General features: G+C 36.8%; 1 long non-coding RNA gene across 1 annotated transcript; it reads right to left on the bottom strand.

Annotated features, from left to right (window-relative positions):
• Nucleotides 1-11,640: 11,640 nt before the first annotated feature.
• Nucleotides 11,641-14,172, bottom strand: LOC132636678 (uncharacterized). The gene is made up of 2 exons (XR_009581390.1): nt 13,585-14,172; nt 11,641-12,042 (listed from the first exon to the last, which is right to left on the bottom strand). It is a non-coding gene; the product is annotated as an uncharacterized LOC132636678 (long non-coding RNA).
• Nucleotides 14,173-16,221: the final 2,049 nt, after the last annotated feature.

Genomic DNA, 16,221 nt, shown 5'->3' with positions numbered 1-16,221 from the left:
TTTTTTTTCTTTTTTGAAAATTTACTACATGAATACAATTTTTTTTGGGAAAAAACATAAGTAGACAATAATATTATAATATTTACATACTCTTAGCAACTAAATGTTATTAAACATTACATGGCAGGTTAAGGGTTTTATAGTAAATCAAATTGCTATATATAAGGAAACCTTTCAGACGTGAATAACTCCAATACCTATTTGTTGTTCATAGTATAACTGCTTTTATACAATTTCATACTTCCTCCTTATTCTGCAAGATTTTTTTCCAACGTTTTTTTCTTACCTTTTCTACTTCCTCCTTATTCTCAACTTCTTTCATTGTTCCATAAAAAATAAAATCTCAGTTTTCATTTAACACTACAGGATATTGAACACAAGTATAATAATAATTTGAGTGTTGATTTTTATTATATATAGTATAATAAAAATGTTATACATAGAATAATATTCATATAATTTATTTCACCTATTATAATAAATTAGATATAACTCACATAATTTGATTATACACTATATAAAATTTTATATACCTCGTATGATTTTATTATACGTTGTTTAATACATTATATTTTGTATATAGAAGATATTATCTTGTATGTGTGGATGATCACTATGATTGGATTCTAAACTCATCAAACCTTCAAACATTTAGTCTAGTGTAAACCTCTGTAACTCAAAGCAATCAAGAAGGAAAAATGGAAATAAATGGAGAGATGTGTAATTGCTAAAAAAAAATCGAATTAGAAAAACCGAACCGAACCGAACCGAACTAATTCGGTGCGGTGTGTTATACCCTATTTTAACCGGGGTCAAAATAGTTTACCACATCCGGGTAATTCCGGGGTTAATTAAAGTTAAGAGTCGCCACCTAATTATTTACGGTGAATTAGGGCACCTAAAGTTAATTAAAGTTATTTATCTAAAGTTTATTTTAAAGTCTACGAAACCAAATGATTCTAGGTACGGGTTCAACTAATCTAGAGGGAAGGTATTAGGCATCCTCTAAATTCCATTAATAATGGTTAATCCGTCCGGACTCAAATTTAATTAGGCTAAGAATGTAGATGTAATATTTTATAACATTTAAGAAAATATTTTGTAGTATTACTAAAGTTATAAATAGATGTATAAGGATCCTATTTAAAGTAGGATTTGTAGAAAATAATGATTTGTATAAAAGACCTTAGTTATGAATAAACCAAAGGAAGTATGGGATTGTATAAGGTTTTATTTGAAACACTTTAATAACTAAGTGTTAACTGATTTTAACAGTTATATATATATATATATATTAAATTACTAGATAAAGACGTTTATTTAAAATAAAAGGGATTCTGAATTTGTAGCTGGTAGAAAGGGGCTTAACATTGAATACCAATTTTAATAATTGACTAACTTAATTAGAAAGAAAATATGTTTGGTTGCTGGAATTGTTAAACGTCTCGTAAAAAAATGAAACAGAATCAAGTTTTGCTAAAATGTTACTTTTATACTTGCTAAAGTGATACATTACGGGCATCCTCTTTCAAACTAACTAGGTATTATACTCTTATGTGACAAATGTCCTATTAGGCGAGAGTTAAATGACACTAGATAATTAAAAGTAGTCTAATTGTTAATGCTATAATGACCCGGTTTCAGCACACAAACACACAAATTATCAAACAGAGAAAAGAGAAAAAAGAACGTAGGATGATAAGCATGTTCTTCATTCAGCTCCCCAGAAGTGGTAAACTGCCCGCAGGCTTTCATTATTCAACGGACGTAAAGGAGAAGTAATATCATGTTGGCTCCGTGCGACATCGGCGGCATTGAGTTTCAAATGAAACTGTTCGGCTCCGGTAAATCATGAAACAAAAAGAAAAGAAAAGACATTAGAAAAGGGATATCCAAATGCGATAGATGAATAAAAGAAGAGTAGAGCATCACAAAGAACTGGAATTGCATGTTTCAGGCCACACTTTGAACCTCGACAGATTAGGACACTGGGTCAATGATCATTCATTTGGCATACAAAATATTAGAGGCAAATCGACTATCATATATTGTTAAGATATAAACAACCACATAGTACAGAACTTTAAAACCGCGAAGCAAACTGAAGATTAAGGTCTTAGGCATAGAAATTCTATTTTTTTTAACTAATCTGTTTCTTCCTATCAGTGCAGTTAAAAGAAGAAAAATCAGAGGACCTCAACTCTATCCTTAACTGTTCAATCCCGAATTTCAGAAGAGGCTAATATCAAGTGAAGAATGGAAAACTTAAACAACCCAGCTAAAATCTTTTCATCTTTTCAAACAAAAACAAAAAAAGGAGACTGAAAAGAAATAATGTTGAACTCAGGAAACAGATTCAATCAGCAGCAACAATTTTCACAGAGAAGCATATAGAACTCACATGGGCTTGTTAAACTTTGTCTAGCTTAAGAGTTTGCGTCGATAGAGAAGGAAGCATTAGCTCTATTTTACTCTAAATGTTGTGGACCATTGAAAGCAATGAGCTAATCTTTTGAAATAGGACAAGGTGGTACAGAATGAACAGGCAGTAGACACGAGACTAGAACCTTTTGCCTGTACATTAGTTTTGGCATGATAATACAAATGAATCCAGTTGCTGAACATCCATGTATCAATCAAATATTGGAGAGTTTGATAGTTAAATAATGTCATATTGGATTCGTAAAACAATTCCTCGCGTTGAGACAGACAAGAACCATATCACGTTAGTCATATAGGCAGAATACACTTATTGATTTCCCTATGGTTAAGATGCATACTTCCGAATAACTATATAACATACCGCAAAGGAAAGTGGGAAACAATTCCATGAAATTACAATGCAGGGCATCTATGATGATATCAAGACTAATACGAAGGAATGCTAATAAATCAACAGATACAAATTATCTATCAGGTAAAGTTACCTTTACCTAAAATGAAGTCAAACAATTTGGACACGGTATTAGACACACAGGACTCCACGACTCGAATAACGAGAACCAAACTTAATCCCAAGAAACCTGAACAAGCAGCTGAAAGCCATCATTGTGCTATGCAATGACAAACACCAAACTACATACAGAGATGGGCAGTTGATACCCGACTACATGACAACTAACCTAAATGAGCTAAATGTGATAATCAAACTAACAGGGCACAGATACCATACTAAGCACTGATAATCAAACTAAATCATTCCAACCCAATGACTCAACTAAACAGAAGATAAATACTACCCTAAATGTGACAACTAAATTAGACAGGCAACAGAAGATAGACGCAGCAAAACTAAATTAAGCAGATAGAAACACTAGAACACACAGAGGAATGTAAAATGCAATAAGATAGAAGAGAACAGAGGATTGCTGACCTGTTTTGTGTACAGTGAAATGGGGTGTCGACGGTGTCGGATCTACTCTCTCGTTATGAATAGAACCGAACCTTGAGCCAAATGAACTCGAATGAAAGTATTGAAGAATTTTGCGAACTAAAGTTTCGTATTCTTTCTTTTTCGATGAATCAGATACCAAAATAGAGAGTAGGGATTCGTATCCTCTTTTTTTTTTTTTGGCTGAGCTCTTAACATGATATTTATAGGTGAAGTGAGTGCTAGGGTTCACGATTTGGGCGGGGTTTCGAAATGATATATCCATTTGAATTTTGAACAAATCTCTGTTTCGTATCAATTGATTTTCAGAATTCGTCTTCTTGTGTTGACTCAGTCGTTGAAGACAGGAGGGAAGGAGACGTTTATTGGATGTTGATCTGGAGATATTCGAAAATGGGTCTGTTAAAATCTGCCATGGCTGTGGCAATATAACTTTTTGTTTGAAAGAGGAAAGGATGAGGGAGTGAGACGTGAAGAGAGAGTTGTGCGTATTGCACGAAAATGGGATGGCAAGATCTGCCATGGATGAAAGCAAGTCTGTGTTTTGCTAAATGGAGGAAGAAGATGATGAAGTGCGGCTGATCTGTTTTCTCTAGGTTAAGGTAGTGGAAACATGAAGTTGGGTCGGGTCGGGTATAAAAATAGTGTGCTGGTCCGACATTAACATGGGGGCTGGGTTGAATTTTAAGTGTGGGCTTGACTGATTGGGCCATTAATTTGGCTGAACTTTCATGGCCCTTTCTTCCTTTAAATAATTTATTTCGGGCTTCTAATTTAACAACTAGTAATTAGTATGTAGAAAGTAAAGATTTAATAAAGTATAATTAATTTAACGAGTACAAAGTCCGAAAATGAAATGATGACGAGCTATTAAAAATTTCAATAAAGTAATGCTCGTAATGTTGATAGTAAAAATAACAAAAATGAGAGTAAAGATATTAATAGCAGTAGAAATAACAAATAGTAGTGAAAATAAAGTACTTAGTTTATTAATAAATTTAGAAGCCCAAGGAAATAAATTGGAATAAAGGAGGGACAAAATTGGGTGTCAACAGATTTCCCTCTTCGACCGGAGACGATGTAAGAGTTTTCGGGCAAAGAAGTTGACGTGAAGCCGATTTTGTTCCGACCAACAAGTATGACTTGGAAGAACTTGAGAAATATGGTTTAGGAGAATTGGTGGAAAATATTACATGATGGAAAGAATTATGGCTGAACCCGTTTCGAATTGCCTACATGTCTCGGGTTTCGTGAGAATCAAGTTTAAGAAGCGGGTTGATACTGACACTACGTTTTTGCCCCAGTGTTGAATTATAGTGAGACTGGGATATAGAAAAGGATACAAGATTGTGAAAGAGTTGACTGAGTAGAGTTTTATCGGTGGATATGAAAGAAAAATTAACCTATGTATCACGTGTTTGTGGACGTAGGCGGAGTCGGGTTCGAGAGTAGATCCGTGACCCTTGCTTGTGAGTTTGATATTCCTCTTCAGCAAATTTGCCCCAGTTCACTGCGTAAGATAAAGTTCCACGTTGTGCTGTGTCTCTGTATGTGGGTCGTACTTTCTGTCAAAAACTGAAATTTATGTCAAAATCAGTAATAAAGTCTGGGGTAAAGTTGAAAATGTAAATCTTATAAAGAATGTAAAATGATAATAAATATAAGTGTGAGAATGAAGATGAAGCCGTGTGGCTTATAGTAAGGTTGTGTGTCCAAATGTTGTCTCTGGTTGTCTTCCGGGACTTGAATAAATGTGTGATGTGTATGCTGAGGATGTAATAATATCTCCAGTTGTATTTGGAGACTTTAATGATAGTAATAAGGCCTCTGGCTGTCTTCCGGGACTCGATGATAAATGATGTCTGTGGAATTTAAGGTAAAGTCGTTAAAGTGGGTAAAATGGATGATAAAGTAAAATAATAAAATAGAGAGTAAAGTAAAAGTGTAGCCGCTTGGTTTATGCAGATGAGGCTGTATAGCCATATAATGTCTCCGGTTGTTTTCGGGACTTGATGGTAAATGATATGCTGATGAGGCCGTATGGCCAAACGATGTCTCCAGTTGTTTCGGGGACTCGAGGATATCTGTGAAATTAAGGTATAGTTATTAAAGTGAATGATAAGGTAATTAGTAAAGTAAAAAGTGAAGTAAGAGTGCAGCCGTCTGGCTTATGAAAATGAGGCTGTATAGCCATATGATATCTCCGGTTGTCTTCGGAGATTTGATGAAGATTCGCGTAAAGTCCGGGGTAAAGTCGTAAAGTGGATGATGTCTCCGGTTGTCTTCGGAGACTTGATGAAGATCCCTGTAAAGTTCAGGATAAAGTCGTTAAAGTTGGTAAAGTAAATGATAAAGTAATTGGTAGAATAGAGTGATAGTGTAGCCGTCTGGCTTATGCATATGAGGTTGTATAGCCGGATGATGCCCCGGTTGTCTTCGGAGACTTGATGAAAATTCCTGTAAAGTCCGGGGTAAAGTCGTAAAGTGGATGATGTCTCCGGTTGTCTTCGGAGACTTAATGTTGATTCCTGTAAAGTTCAGGGTAAAGTGGTTAAAGTAGGTAAAGTGAATGATAAGCATGTAGATTCCTGTAAAGTTCAGGATAAAGTCATTAAAATTGATAAAGTAAATGATAAAGTAGAGAGGGGAAAGTAATAGTGTAGCCATTTAGCTACTGATGTTGATGAGATCGTGATAAGCCCAATTAATGACGTCTTCGATGTAATCCTGATGTAATTCGTCTTCGATCTCGACAACCTACAAAACAGGTATATTTGTTAATAAAGTCATAAAGTTATTGTGATAAAAATAAAATTAAAGCTTAAGCTAGAAACAAAGCCGTTTGGCTTTTAAGGCGATGCCATAATGGGCCAAATGATGTTTTTCGGCCATGACTGATAAACTTGACATGTTGGTCTCGCGGCCTTTTAATTCCTGCACTCAAAGAAAAATTCTTAGTTTGGGAGGGGGAAGTTGATTCGTGTTGACTCGAAGCTTGACGTTGTCGGCGCTCCATTCGTCTTGTTTGTTTGGATCTTGTGATCTCCGTTTAAGCCTCGGTAGATGAACAGTAGTGAAACAATTGAAAGAAAGTATTTCATTTGAAAGGTAGGTATGTAAGTATATGTATAAGGAAATGTAACTATATGTATGTAAGTTGTGAAATATATATATGTAAATATATGTATGTAACGAAAGATATATATGTAAATATGTGTATGTAAGTTGTAAAATATTTCTGCCAACTTCAGATTGTGACACTTCTGAAACAATTGAAAAGTCATTTGTCTATACTATTTCCTGTCTGGTAGCCTTAATATTGTCGATGTCCAACTTTCTCTTGTCTAATCTTTCAAAATATGCCCCAGTTTTGGGCTCAGAAGGGTACACTAGACTTGTGTTGTGGTGCGACCGAACCTTGTATAGGTTGCCTACGTATCCCACCAAGGGAATCAGGTCAGAACGTAGTTCGGAGTACATAAAGTGGTTTGAAATTTTATAATAAAGGGACCGAACCCGATATGGATTGCCTACGTATCCCACCAAGGGAATCAGGTCAGCGTAGTTCTATTATGTAAATAGTAGAATATTTGTTGGATTTCTAACTAAATACGACTGTCCCGTATGTTGATAGTCTACGAATCCCACCGAGGGAATCAGGCCTTGTGTAGTTCTCAAATAATAAGGCTTTTTTGGATTTTTTGTTGTAATGCAACCGAACCCTATGTGGGCTGCCTACGTATCCCACCACGGGAATCAGGTCAGCGTAGTTCGTACTGTATTAAAGGAAAGGTTGCAAACTAGGTTGTCTAACCTAATGTCGTACTTTGGTTTTTCTTGACTGATAGTTTTCATGCTTGTGTCATCACCTATCGGCTATTTCAATTTCTTCCGAGTGGAATCTTGTCTTGTCCTCTAATTTCTTTGTTATTCTATCGAGATGTATGTTATTCATTCGTTCATTTTATGTCACAATCATAGAGTTGGCAGATTTGATAAATAAAGTAGAAAATAACAATAATAGATGATTAAGGAAAATCAGAAATGCATTCATAGTTTTTGCAATTTAAGCTTCCAAAAGATGAGGCAAAGCAACAAAAGTTTTGGGGCACGATTTAAGCCTCATTTTTAAAATCGTGCTATCTCAAAAGTTCACTACATGTTCAAATCTACCAAGACTTCCGGCGAACTAGGGATAGAGTACAAGTCCAATTCTTTAAAGTCTCTCCTGGTTCGGCACCCCAGATGGTTGGTGTCTCGGTGTTGTGAGTAGTTGTAGCGGCAATCTCTATTGGTGCTTGTTTTTGGATTGTTCCCACGGGAGCAACAAAAGTTGATGGCATGATGGCTTCTTTCACATCTCCATCTTCTTCAACAGTGATCATGTTCACATTGGCGTTTTCATGGGTAGGTAGAAGGTTGTTGTCCACATTGGGCCGAGCTCTAGTGATCTAGATCGCTCCTTCTTTAATCAGGGCTTCAATTTTGTTTTTGAGCCCGTAGCAATCCTCAGTGTCATGCCCAGCAACTCCAGAATGGTATGCACAACGTTTGGAACCATCAAACCATCTTGGGATAGGATTGGGAATTTTCCCTTCAATCGGTTGTATCACGCCTGCTGATTTCATTCGTTCAAACAATTGAGCCAAGGGTTCAGCGAATCGAGTGTAATTACGGGTGTTTTTGATGTCGGGGTTTGGACGGGCTTTAGGTGCGGTATGTGTTCGATTTTGGTAAGTGGGAGCTTGAACAGGTTGATATGGTCGTGGGTTTTGATGCGGAGGTGCTCGGGGTTGGTAGTGGTTTGCTTGGGCGTTTTAGACAGGGTAAGGAGATAGTGGAGTTTGGTAGGGTTCAGTATAGTGGTAAGGGTAGAAAGGTTGTTGTGAATGGTTAAAGTATGTGATGGCTTGGCTTGGCTTGGCTTATGTCCTTGGACATTCATGACCGCAGCAACATCTTCTTTCTTCTTTTTAAGCCCGTTGATAGAACCAGATTGAATGGCTTTGTTTACAGCTTGCAAAGCCGTAAGATCCTGAATTTTTCCAGATTTGATTCCTTCTTCCAAGGCTTCACCCATTCGGACAACGTCTGTGAATTTTTGTCCCATCATACCTATCATTTTCTCATAAAATATGCCGGCCTGGCATTCAATGAAGGTAGCGGTCATTTCTCTGTCATTCATCGGGGGTTGTACCCTGGCTGCTTCTGACCTCCAACGCAGTGCATATTCACGAAACGATTCAGTTGACTTCTTAGTTAACTTAGTCATGTAGACTCTGTCCGGTGTGATGTCGGTGTTGAAACTGAATCAGTCCATAAAGTCTTGGGCCATGTCGCTCCAACAATGCCACTTGCGGATGTCTTGTTGTGTATACCAGGTAAGAGCTTCACCAGACAAGCTTCTTATGAATAACTTCATTCTTATGTTCTGATCTCTACCTACTCCAACCAGTTTGTCGCAATAAGCCCTTAAGTGTGTATGAGGATCGCCGGTTCCATTGAAAGTATCAAACTTCGGCGGTTTGTAGCCTACGGGCAAATCGACATCAGGCTGCACACATAAATCTTCGTATTCTACGCTTTTAGTTCCCCTAGCAACTTGCAGGTTTCTCATTGCCTCCTTGAGGCTGTGGATCTCTTTTAACAACATATCATCCGCCCTTGCTTTTGCCTCTTTCTCCATTTCCTCGTATTTATCTACCTCGGGTTGGAACCTGACCGTTACTGGGTTGGTATAGGCTTGTGTTTCCGCTGCATATACCGGAGGAAGATATTGTGCATTAGGAGTGACAAAATGCGCCCCTTGTATATGCTGGGTTGGATAAGTTTGGCGGTGGGAATATTTTGGACTGGAGGTGGTGTGTTATAAATGGTGTTTGTAGGTAGTTTGTTTGGTAGGTTTAGAGGAGTAGTTGTAGGTGGTGGATTAGTGTTGGTAGGTAAAGGAATGTAAGGAGTGTGAACTTGTGATTGATTTGGTGGGTTGACGGGTGGTGGATTAGGAGTAGCATAGGTAGTGTAGGTGGGTGGTTGACTTTGTGGAAGAGTATAGACGTATGATGGATTTGGTGGATTTGTGAGGATGATAGGAGGAAAGTTGTTGTTGGTAGGTGCATTGTTTTGTGAAGGAAAATGTTCAGGAACTGGAGATTCGAGTGATGGAAAACGAGGTGGGTTTAGTGCAACAGTTCTAGGTTCAGGAGGTGGACTTTGGAGTGTAACAGATAAATTGGTCAGGTCCCTAACCCGATTTAGTTCGCCACGTAGGTCCTCAATCTCTTGAGTCAGGCGGGCGATATGTTCGTCATGTTGCATAGTATTTCTATGTTCAGAAGTCTCGGGAGGATCGTTAAAGATCACAATGTTTTCCAAACCAGTTGAAACGGATGCGGCTGGATCAGTCATGATAATTTCTTTTCCTTGCACAACCCAGGTACGTCAAGGTAGTGATGATGTCTTCGACCTTGTGAGGTAAGGGTGGTCGGCCAGCTCGAGTGTCAACACTAATCAACTCTTTGGGAATAAAAATAAAAAGAAACATAAAGCACAAATGATGTCAGTCCAGGTAAAGTCATGATCATGTAAAGTCAAGTAGGTCATGTAGCAAATAATTCATCGAATAAAGTCAAACAAATTGTCAAACAAATGTACATGGGTATATCAAACAATAACGCGTCCTAATGTGCATGTGACCTCTTTGTGCCAGAGGTAGGCCTATCGTTTGTTTGAAGGGTAAAGTGTGCCATAATACGTCATCCCGTTGCTTTTGATTAATTAAACAAGTTCTATTTCCCAAAATAAAGTACAAAAGTAATGTGGTATTTATTACATACCAAATGAATACAACATAAAATGTTTCCTAATCTAGATAAAGTAAATACAATTTCCTATGTCTAAATTTCAGCTCCGTTTTGTGACGCTCTTGGTTCTCGTCGGTTGTTGATCAAAGATGCCAATCCATACCTGTCACAGAAGCGTTAGTCATTCCCTCCCTCCAACGCTTCCCTCCCTCCTAAAGTTTAATTAATTAAAGCAAGTAGTCAGTATTTAGGCACAATTACCTTCAAACATGCACATAAAGTATGATTATTGTCACTTGGGGTTGTGAACCCACTTGGACGTTTGGGTAAAGTCATCTAATGGGTTTAATACACCAAGGGTATTAAACCTCCTAGGTCATGAAATGTATGCTCTTAATAAAGGGTGTTGGTTTAGCTCTACCCTAGGTTGACTAAGAGCGGGTTTACTAGACGCAAGGTTCCCGAGCGGACTACTCGAGTGAGAAGGCTACGCGGTCACCGGTATTCGGACACCCCGCGCATACGCCAACTCTCCTAAAATTTTGGTATTTGAAAGAAATTTGCGGGTGCGCGAAACACACCTCGTGTGTACGTGTGATAGTGTGAACTTCCAAATGTGGAGAAAAGTGATACGGAATGACAGTTTATATCAAACCAGTAACAGTTAAACAGTTTATATCAAACAAACAATTAATAGCATGTACAAACAGTTAACAACAAATAAAGTAATTCAGACAAGCACACAAAGCCTAATTAAACTAAGTCTGTTATGGTTAGAACCTAAGTAATCCCCAGCAGAGTCGCCAAGCTGTTGTACCCTATTTTAACCGGGGTCAAAATAGTTTACCACATCCGGGTAATTCCGGGGTTAATTAAAGTTAAGAGTCGCCACCTAATTATTTACGGTGAATTAGGGCACCTAAAGTTAATTAAAGTTATTTATCTAAAGTTTATTTTAAAGTCTACGAAACCAAATGATTCTAGGTACGGGTTCAACTAATCTAGAGGGAAGGTATTAGGCATCCTCTAAATTCCATTAATAATGGTTAATCCGTCCGGACTCAAATTTAATTAGGCTAAGAATGTAGATGTAATATTTTATAACATTTAAGAAAATATTTTGTAGTATTACTAAAGTTATAAATAGATGTATAAGGATCCTATTTAAAGTAGGATTTGTAGAAAATAATGATTTGTATAAAAGACCTTAGTTATGAATAAACCAAAGGAAGTATGGGATTGTATAAGGTTTTATTTGAAACACTTTAATAACTAAGTGTTAACTGATTTTAACAGTTATATATATATATATTAAATTACTAGATAAAGACGTTTATTTAAAATAAAAGGGATTCTGAATTTGTAGCTGGTAGAAAGGGGCTTAACATTGAATACCAATTTTAATAATTGACTAACTTAATTAGAAAGAAAATATGTTTGGTTGCTGGAATTGTTAAACGTCTCGTAAAAAAATGAAACAGAATCAAGTTTTGCTAAAATGTTACTTTTATACTTGCTAAAGTGATACATTACGGGCTTCCTTTTTCAAACTAACTAGGTATTATACTCTTATGTGACAAATGTCCTATTAGGCGAGAGTTAAATGACACTAGATAATTAAAAGTAGTCTAATTGTTAATGCTATAATGACCCGGTTTCAGCACACAAACACACAAATTATCAAACAGAGAAAAGAGAAAAAAGAACGTAGGATGATAAGCATGTTCTTCATTCAGCTCCCCAGAAGTGGTAAACTGCCCGCAGGCTTTCATTATTCAACGGACGTAAAGGAGAAGTAATATCATGTTGGCTCCGTGCGACATTGGCGGCGTTGAGTTTCAAATGAAACTGTTCGGCTCCGGTAAATCATGAAACAAAAAGAAAAGAAAAGACATTAGAAAAGGGATATCCAAATGCGATAGATGAATAAAAGAAGAGTAGAGCATCACAAAGAACTGGAATTGCATGTTTCAGGCCACACTTTGAACCTCGACAGATTAGGACACTGGGTCAATGATCATTCATTTGGCATACAAAATATTAGAGGCAAATCGACTATCATATATTGTTAAGATATAAACAACCACATAGTACAGAACTTTAAAACCGCGAAGCAAACTGGAGATTAAGGTCTTAGGCATAGAAATTCTATTTTTTTTAACTAATCTGTTTCTTCCTATCAGTGCAGTTAAAAGAAGAAAAATCAGAGGACCTCAACTCTATCCTTAACTGTTCAATCCCGAATTTCAGAAGAGGCTAATATCAAGTGAAGAATGGAAAACTTAAACAACCCAGCTAAAATCTTTTCATCTTTTCAAACAAAAACAAAAAAAAGGAGACTGAAAAGAAATAATGTTGAACTCAGGAAACAGATTCAATCAGCAACAACAATTTTCACAGAGAAGCATATAGAACTCACATGGGCTTGTTAAACTTTGTCTAGCTTAAGAGTTTGCATCGATAGAGAAGGAAGCATTAGCTCTATTTTACTCTAAATGTTGTGGACCATTGAAAGCAATGAGCTAATCTTTTGAAATAGGACAAGGTGGTACAGAATGAACAGGCAGTAACACGAGACCAGAACCTCTTGCCTGTACATTAGTTTTGGCATGATAATACAAATGAATCCAGTTGCTGAACATCCATGTATCAATCAAATATTGGAGAGTTTGATAGTTAAATAATGTCATATTGGATTCGTAAAACAATTCCTCGCATTGAGACAGACAAGAACCATATCACGTTAGTCATATAGGCAGAATACACTTATTGATTTCCCTATGGTTAAGACGCATACTTCCGAATAACTATATAACATACCGCAAAGGAAAGTGGGAAACAATTCCATGAAATTACAATGCAGGGCATCTATGATGATATCAAGACTAATACGAAGGAATGCTAATAAATCAACATATACAAATTATCTATCAGGTAAAGTTACCTTTAACTAAAATGAAGTCAAACAATTTGGACACGGTATTAGACACGCAGGACTCCACGACTCGAATAACGAGAACCAAACGTAATCCCTAGAAACCAGAACAAGCAGCTGAAAGCCAGCATTGTGCTATGCAATGACAAGCACCAAACTACATACAGAGATGGGCAGTTGATACCCGACTACATGACAACTAAGCTAAATGAGCTAAATGTGATAATCAAACTAACAGGGCACAGATACCATACTAAGCACTGATAATCAAACTAAATCATTCCAACCCAATGACTCAACTAAACAGAAGATAAATACTACCCTAAATGTGACAACTAAATTAGACAGGCAACAGAAGATAGACGCAGCAAAACTAAATTAAGCAGATAGAAACACTAGAACACACAGAGGAATGTAAAATGCACTAATATAGAAGAGAACAGAGGATTGCTGACCTGTTTTGTGTACAGTGAAATGGGGTGTCGACGGCGTCGGATCTACTCTCTCGTTATGAATAGAACCGAACCTTGAGCCAAATGAACTCGAATGAAAGTATTGAAGAATTTTGCGAACTAAAGTTTCGTATTCTTTCTTTTTCGATGAATCAGATACCAAAATAGAGAGTAGGGATTCGTATCCTCTTTTTTTTTTTTTTTTTTGGCTGAGCTCTTAACATGATATTTATAGGTGAAGTGAGTGCTAGGGTTCACGATTTGGGCGGGGTTTCGAAATGATATATCCGTTTGAATTTTGAACAAATCTCTGTTTCGTATCAATTGATTTTCAGAATTCGGCTTCTTGTGTTGACTCAGTCGTTGAAGACAGGAGGGAAGGAGACGTTTATTGGATGTTGATCTGGAGATATTCGAAAATGGGTCTGTTAAAATCTGCCATGGCTGTGGCAATATAACATTTTGTTTGAAAGAGGAAAGGATGAGGGAGTGAGGCGTGAAGAGAGAGCTGTGCGTATTGCACGAAAATGGGATGGCAAGATCTGCCATGGATGAAAGCAAGTCTGTGTTTTGCTAAATGGAGGAAGAAGATGATGAAGTGCGGCTTATCTGTTTTCTCTAGGTTAAGGTAGTGGAAACATGAAGTTGGGCCGGGTCGGGTATAAAAATAGTGGGCTGGTCCGACATTAACATGGGGGCTGGGTTGAATTTTAAGTGTGGGCTTGACTGATTGGGCCATTAATTTGGCTGAACTTTCATGGCCCTTTCTTCCTTTAAATAATTTATTTCGGGCTTCTAATTTAACAACTAGTAATTAGTATGTAGAAAGTAAAGATTTAATAAAGTATAATTAATTTAACGAGTACAAAGTCCGAAAATGAAATGATGACGAGCTATTAAAAATTTCAATAAAGTAATGCTCGTAATGTTGATAGTAAAAATAACGAAAACGAGAGTAAAGATATTAATAGCAGTAGAAATAACAAATAGTAGTGAAAATAAAGTACTTAGTTTATTAATAAATTTAGAAGCCCAAGGAAATAAATTGGAATAAAGGAGGGACAAAATTGGGTGTCAACACGGTGTTCGGTGTCCACTTTCAAAAAACCGAATCTAAAAAACCGAACCGAACATTGAAAAAACCGAACCGAAAAACCGAACGCCCACCCCTAGTGAAATCCCACAAAGTGGGGTCTGGGGAGGGCAGAGTGTACGCAGACTTTACCACTACTTTCTTAAGATAGAGAGGTTGCTTCCGGTAGACCCTCGACATAAGAAAGAAGCAATTCAAAGCAGGAAGCAAAAGATTCTTTGATCCCCTGAAAGGATGTTAAATGGCTTAAACTTTTGGCAAATTTCATGTTCTTCTTAAACAAATAAGGCAAGCAACATCTCAGTTACTTATACTACATCGATAATATAAAAATTAAGAAAAGCCAACAAAGACAATTAGCAGAAATAACATATCTAGCCCTTCATTCCTACAAGCACAACCTTCCAAGGGTTACACTCCTCCTTTTGTACACTTCCCCTCGCCATTTTCCTCTTCAAAAGAAAATCATACTGCTTTCTTTGCATCAAACTAGCCACCTTTATAACATATGTATTCTAACATTTCATTTTTGGACTTTGTTCCTTTGTTGCCTGTTTGCCTTCCTTCTACATATGTGATCAAGTTTTCCTGTTTAAAAAAAAGATCTCTCTTCTTTTTCATTCTCAAAAGCAATGCACTACAGAAAATGTCCTTCCATAAAGATCGTCATGGCATGAACTAATTTCCTTGCTTTAATTCCGCCCCTAAAACGAGCTCCTACTCCTCCTTCATGGGAACGGAAAAAAGTGATCGTACTTATATTACAGGTCCTTCAATTGCACTATTATAAGAAAGATTCAAGCAATTAGAAAGAGCAAGTGAGCAGAGAGAAAACAGAATAATAAAATTGTTCTCACAGCCTCAAGTGATGACACAAACCAAGAATTATGCCCATGTCAAACCAGAACTCACTCACAAACTAATTTTTCAATTGGAAATACTGGAATCTGATCAAGATCAGCTCTTTCTTGAACTCAGCTTGAACTGCAAACACGCAGGCTTCCAAGTCGGAAAGACTCAACCTTCGTGGCAGAATTAGAAACCTAAATATAAGTACGAAAATTCTGAGATTGATACTTCTCTTCATTTGCAATACACACATCATATCAGTGTAGTTTAACCTATTGTAGCTAGTCAGTTACTATTTTTAAGAGATTCCCAAGTAACGCTTATCGTGGAGATTTACAAAGTGATTCTGTCAATACTTTTTATACTGAGAGTGCGTAGAACTTAAGCTCGTTCATGTTGATATGCTACGGAAGTCTAGTTCCTACTCTTTTCTGGTAGATATCCTTATATATATATTATGTTTCTGAATTAACAAAAATCTTGTTTTGTTGGAAGTCATAAGCAGTGCAATTCATCACTGATTTCTAGCAATATAGGTTTTTTTATATTCCAATCTTATTAATTAGTTAGCATCATTCTCAAAATGTCAGTGGTATGTAACGAATATCATCAAGAGATAAAGAGACTGAATTGGAGAATATGTAATTCTTGGCTCTTGCATATGAATTAGCAAGTTCATAGCACATCAACAACATGGA

Source organism: Lycium barbarum, chromosome 4 (assembly GCF_019175385.1).
Source record: "Lycium barbarum isolate Lr01 chromosome 4, ASM1917538v2, whole genome shotgun sequence".
Taxonomy (NCBI): domain Eukaryota; kingdom Viridiplantae; phylum Streptophyta; class Magnoliopsida; order Solanales; family Solanaceae; genus Lycium; species Lycium barbarum.
The sequence above is the reverse complement of the archived record's forward strand: the minus strand, read 5'-3'. Positions and strand labels throughout refer to the sequence as shown.